Raw genomic sequence first — 6465 nt, forward strand, 5'->3', positions numbered from 1 at the left:
CCAACTTAAAGACACTGAAAACATAACAGTCAACTAAATCTAAAGCAAGCAGAAGGAAGGAAATAAACAAGATTAGGATGTGATATGGGTTTGGGTCCATGTCCCCACCCAAATCTCATCTTAAATTGTAATCCCCACATGTCAAGAGAGGGACCTGGTGGGAGGTGATTGGATCATGGAGGTGGTTTCTCCCATGCTGTTCTTGTGATAGTTAGGGAGTTCTCACAAGATCTGATGGTTTTAAAAGTGGGAGTTTTTTCTGCACTCACCAGGTCTCTCCTGCCACCTTGTGAAGAAGGCATCTGCTTCCCCTTCACCTTTCTCCATGATCGTAAGCTTCCTAAGGCCTCCAAAGCCATGCAGAACTGTGAGTCAATTAAACCTCTTTTTGTTTATAAATTACTCAGTCTCAGGTAAATATCTTTATAGCAGTGTGAAAATTGACTACTACAGAGAACTGGTACTAGGAGTGCGGTAATGCTATAAAGATAACCTGAAAATGTTGAAGTGACTTTAGAACTGGGTAACAGGTAGAGGTTGGAATAGTTTGGAGGGCTCAGAAGAAGACAGAAAGACGTGGGAAAGTTTGGAACTTCTTAGAGACTTGTTAAATGGTTTTGACCAAAGTGCTGACAGTGATATAGACAATGAAGTCCAGGCTGATGTGGTTTTGTTACTGGAAAGGGGTCCTGATCCAGACCCCAAGAGAGGGTTGTTGGATCTCATGCAAGAAAGAATTCAGGGTTATTCCACAGTGCAAAGTAAAAGCACATTTATTAAGAAAGTAAAGCAGTGAAAGGACAGCTACTCCACAGACAGAGTAGGATGTTCCTGAAAGTAAGAAGAGGAATGCATCCACCCTAGGTACAATGCTTGTATATTTATAGGATAAAAATAGTGCTTGGGGAGATGTGCTCTGCTACAAGGGTTTGTGATAAAGGATTAATTTTCTTAATTACTATATTTTGCAAGAATCAATATTGTTATCTTTATAGCAAAATTGGGAATGTCCTTATTCTCCAGATATCAGGATATCTGGACACTCCCAAGTCTGGGTCTGTTTCAGTAAACATCATAAGTGTGTTCCCTTAGCCATAAACATCTAGAAGCTAGGAATGTCTAATTTTCTGGAAATGTAGCCCAGCAAGTCTCAGCCTCATTTTCCCAGCCCTCACTCAAAATGGAGTCACTTTGCTCAAAAGCCTCTGACAGTTTTAGATGGAGATGAGGAACCTTTTGGGAAATGGAGCAAAGGTTACTTATGCTGTGCTTTAGCAAAGATACAGGCAGCATTTTGCCTCTGCCCTACAGATCTGTGGAACTTTGAACTTGAGAGAGATGATTTAGGGTATCTGGTGGAAGAAATTTCTAAGCAGCAAAGCATTTAAGAGGTGGCCTGGCTGATTCTGAAAGCATTCAGCTATATGCACTCACAAACACATGGTTCAAAGTTGGAACTTAGGCTGGGCGCAGTGGCTCATGCCTGTAATCCCAGCACTTTGGGAGGCCAAGGCAGGTGGATCACGAGGTCAGGAGATCGAGACCATCCTGGCTAACATGGTGAAACCGGTCTCTACTAAAATTAGCCAGGTGTGGTGGTGGGCGCCTGTAGTCCCAGCTACTCAGGAAGCTGAGGCAGGAGAATGGCGTGAACCCGGGAGGCGGAGCTTGCCGTGAGCCGAGATTGCGCCACTGCACTCTAGCCTGGGCGACAGAGCCAGACTCTGTCTCAAAAAAAAAAAAGAAAAAAAAAAGTTGGAACTTATGTTTAAAAGGGAAGCAGAGGTCTCTGTTCTGCAGGATGGGGTTTATTAAAGTTGTTAACAATAAGGCCTACTTTAAGAGATACCAAGTGAAATTTAGAAGACGATGAGAGGGTAAAAATGATTATTATTCTCAGCAATGCTTGGTGATACAGGATAAAAATAAATACAACACACCCAAATACAGGATGATAGTTCATGTAACAAAAAGACGTATCATTTGTCAGATTGCTTATGTCCGTATAGAGGGGGATATGATAGTCTGCGCAGCATATGCGCACAAACTGCCAAAATATGGTGTGAATGTTGGCCTGACAAATTATGCTGCAGCATATTGTACTGGCCTGCTGCTAGCCCGCAGGCTTCTCAATAGGTTTGATGTGGACAAGATCTATGAAGGCCAAGTGGAGATGACTGGTGATGAATACAATGTGGAAAGCATTGATGGTCAGCCAGGTGCCTTTACCTACTATTTGGATGCAAGCCTTGCCAGAACTACCACTGGCAATCAAGTTTTTGGTGTCCTGAAGGGAACTGTGGATGAAGGCTTGTCTATCCCTCACAGTACCAAACGATTCCCTGGTTATGATTCTGAAAGCAAAGAATTTAATGCAGAAGTACACCAGAAGTACATCATGGGCCAGAAAGTTGCAGATTACATGCACTACTTAATGGAAGGAGATGAAGATCCTAACAAGAAACAGTTCTTTCAATACGTAAAGAACAGCATAACTCCAGACATGACGGAAATATATAAGAAAACTCATGCTGCTATATGAGAAAATCCAGTCTACAAAAAGAAGTCCAAGAAAGAAGTTAAAAAGAAGAGGTGGAACTTTCCCAAAATATCCCTTGCTCAGAAGAAAGATTGGGTAGCTCAAAAGAGGGCAGACTTCCTCAGAGCTCAGGAGCAGACTGCTGAGAGCTAAACCACTTTTCTGTGAGGGTTTTTCAGATAATGAGACTAAACTTATGGACAGAAAAAAAAAAGGGAAGCAGAGCATAAAAGTTTGGAAAATTTGCAGCCTAACTATATGGTAGAAAAGAAAAACCCATTTTCTGGGAGGAATTTAAGCCAGCTGCAGAAATTTGTATAAGTAATGAGGAGCTGAATGTTAATAGCCAAGACAATGGGGAAATGTCTGCAGGGCATGTCAGAGATCTTCACAGCAAACCCTTCCATCACAGGCCCAAAGGCCTAGGAAGGAAAAATGGTTTCCTGGGCTAGGCCCAGGGTCCTGCTCCTCTGCAGCCTGAGGATCCGGCACACTGTATGTCAGCCACTCCAACTCCAGCTGTGGCTAAAAGGGGTCAAGGTACAGTTCGGGGCCATTGCTTCAGAGGATGCTATCCCCAAGCTTTGGTGGCTTCCATGTGGTGTTGGGCCTGCAGGTGCACAGAAGACAAGAGCTGAGGTTTGGGAGCCTCCACCTAGATTTCAGAGGATGTATGGAAACATCTGGATGTCCAGGCAGAAGTCTGCTGCAGGGTCAGAACCCTTATGGAGAATCTCTGCTAGAGCAGCGTGGAAGGGAAATGTGGGGTTGGAGCTCCCACACAGAGTCCCCACTGGGACACTGCCTAGTGGAGCTGTGAGAAGAGGGCCACTGTCTTCCAGGCTACAGAAAGGTAGATCCACTGACAGCTTGCACCATGCACCTGGAAAAGCTGCAGGCACTCAACACCAGCCTGTGAAAACAGCCACAGGGGCTGTAGCCTCAGAGTCACAGGGGCAGAGCTACCCAGGGCTGTGGGAGATCACCCCTTGTATCAGCATGCTTGGGATGTGAGAGATGGAGTCAAAAGAAATCATTTTTGGAGCTTTAAGATTTAATGACTGCCCTGACAGGTTTTGGACTTGCATGGGGCCTGTGGCCCTATTGTTTTAGCCAATTTCTCCCATTTGGAATAGGAAAATTTACCCAATGCCTGTACCCCCATTGTATCTTGGAAGTAACTAACTTGCTTTTGATTTTACAGGCTGATAGGTGGAAGGGACTTGACTTGTCTCAGATGAGACTTTGGACTTGGACTTTTGGTTTAATACCATAATTAGTTAAGACTTTGGGGGACTGTTGGGAAGGCATGATTGTGATTTGAAATATGAGAATGACATGAGATTTGGGAGGGTCTGGGGGCAGAATGATATGGTTTGGCTCTGTGTCCCCACCCAAATGTCATCTCAAATTATAATCCCCATGTGTTGAGGGAGATACCTGATAGGAGGTGATTGGATCATGGGGGACAGTTTCCCCCATACTTTTATTGTGATGGTGACGGGGTCCTCATGAGAGCTGATGGTTTCAAAGTGCCAGTTTTCTTTGCACTAATTTGAACTTACTTCAGTTGTCTAAAAGACACCCTAATTGTGAATCCTCTGGGATGCTCACTGTTGTCCCCATGTCCACTAAGATTCTCTACAGGGGGTTTTAGTCAGCCTAAGTTTAGCAAATGCCTAGTTGCTTTTCCCTTTTTAAATTCACACTTTCTATAGATAGCAAGGTGTTACAAAAATGGATTACAAACTACAAATGGCAGTTGGATGTTGAGCCTAAATTCCACAGAGAGTGAGTTATATGAGGGGGACTAACAAATAGTGACTGTAGAAAGGAGGAAGGGAAGGGTAAACTGCATTGCCCAAGGGGAGACTTCAGAGGCCCTGACTTGCTGGAGAACCTACCCAGAAGTGGAGTCACCAAAAAATATTCAGGTGGCCACTTGCCTATCACTGTAGGTGCTGTTCATCAGGCCAGGAGTCTGGGAAATCTCAATTTATTTGACCAAGAAGGGCTTGAGCAAGGCAGTTATAGGACAGCACATAGGAAGGGGCTTGCAGCTGACTATTAAGAAAATAATACTTTCAACTTTAGGGCAGAAAATGGCAAGACCAATAGTCCCCTAGGGTAAGGGGCTATAACCCACAATCCTAGAAGGAATGTCAATGCCGAAAACCCCAGAGCATCTGTTGGGGTGACCAAAAATACCTATGCTGAAAACCTGGAGTGTCCGAAGTTCAGCCAATGAGTGTTCTCTCACCAAATCCCAAAAACCTTGGGGCACCCCAGGGGTGGCCAAGAGTGAACCCCAGACCAAGCTGGGATCACAGAACAACTTGACTCTGGTGTTCTAGAGTCCACACAATGGGGGATCTCTCACAACCAAGTATCCTGCCTTGAACAATTGCCCAAATACAGTTAACAGAAAGTCAAAAGCAAACATGACTGCAAACAAACGACTGCAATCAAAACATACATTTTTAGGACTGAAAATAAAACAAATGGTGGAGCAATAAAATGAAGTCAGAGGAAAAGAAAAAACAAAAACAAAAAATGGGAAAAGTGGTGACAAGGATATGCTTCAGAGCATCTAAACCGCGGGTAACTTTTAACTGACCACTTAGCCAAAGGCTTTCATTTCCTAGCTTACCTAATATTATGGTTGGGGAGGAGAAGAGAGGAGACATTCACCCGTTGCACCAACTAATCTCCCACGCAGGACTTGGGTATAGGTCTCTCCAGGTTCCCCCAGCTTGAGTGGGCTCAGCTGCCATATTGTGAGAGGGGCAGCACAGGGACCTGTAATCCACTGACCTGCTTGGTTGGAGCAGTGGGTCCCACACAAGGCAGCAGCATCATGGCCACTTGATCCTCCACTTTGCTCTGCTGCCTGCCGGGGAAAGATGATGGCTCTTAAAAGAGTCTTTGGTTAGTGTTATAGCTCTGTAGTGTTAGACGCTATTTATTGTTACAGCCTCGGTGTTACAGCTCTTGCAGCCTCGAGATCAGACATTTTTGCTGTCTCTCTCCTTGTGGTATTGCAGATTGCCATGTTTCCCTCTCACCAACTACTGTCTCTTGTTATTTCAGTCTCTCTGACTGCCATCTTTCATTGTCTGTCTCCAGTCGCTGCCTCTCTGTCTGTACTGTCTCACCATCCAGGTCTCACTGTCTCCACCAATCAATCACTGCCATTTCCACCAATCACTGCCATCTCCACTGTCTTCCTCCCTTCGCTGGTCACCAGATGATGCAAGACAGGCAAGCCCCAAAACTGAGTCTTAGCCCAGGAGGGTTCTTGGCTTAGCCCAGGAAATAATTCAAGGGTGAGTCGGTGGTATTAAACAGCAACTTTTATTAAAGTGGCAGCATACAGCAGCAGCAGCAGTACTGCTCCTTGCAGAGCAGGGCTACTCCATACTCCCAGAATAACAGCTCAGAGGCAGTTTTGCAGTCATATTTATACCCACTGTTAATTATATTAAAATTAAGGGGTGGTTTATGCAGAAATTTATACGATGAGAGAGGTAACTTCTGGGTTGTCAGGTCATTGCTGTGGAAAGGAATGTTAACTTGTTGCCATGGCAATGGTAAACTGACATGGCACATTAGTGGGCATGTCTTATGGGGAGGTGCTTCTGCCCCAGACCTGTTTTAGCTAGTACTCAATTTGGTCCAATGTCTGAGCCCTGTGTTGAGTCCTGCCTCCTAGCTCATTTTTAAGGTTCATTTAAGCCATAGCATGTATCAGTACTTCATTCCTTCTAATTGGCAAATAATATCCCATTTGTGGCTAAATCATATTTTATTTATCCATTTATCAACTGATAGGTATTTGCACTGTTCCACTTTTTAGCTGTTACAAATAAAATGCTCCTATCAGCATTTGTGGATAAGTTTTTGTGTGGACATAAGCTTTCATACCT

At 44.3% G+C, this 6465-nt stretch overlaps 1 pseudogene; it reads left to right on the plus strand.

The window, feature by feature from the left end:
- The first annotated feature begins 1614 nt into the window (after window positions 1–1614).
- LOC134810372 (large ribosomal subunit protein uL18-like) lies at window positions 1615–2770 on the plus strand (annotated as a pseudogene).
- The last annotated feature ends 3695 nt before the right edge of the window (window positions 2771–6465 follow it).

The sequence above is a fragment of the Pan troglodytes genome, chromosome 5 (assembly GCF_028858775.2).
Source record: "Pan troglodytes isolate AG18354 chromosome 5, NHGRI_mPanTro3-v2.0_pri, whole genome shotgun sequence".
Classification (NCBI taxonomy): Eukaryota; Metazoa; Chordata; class Mammalia; order Primates; family Hominidae; genus Pan; species Pan troglodytes.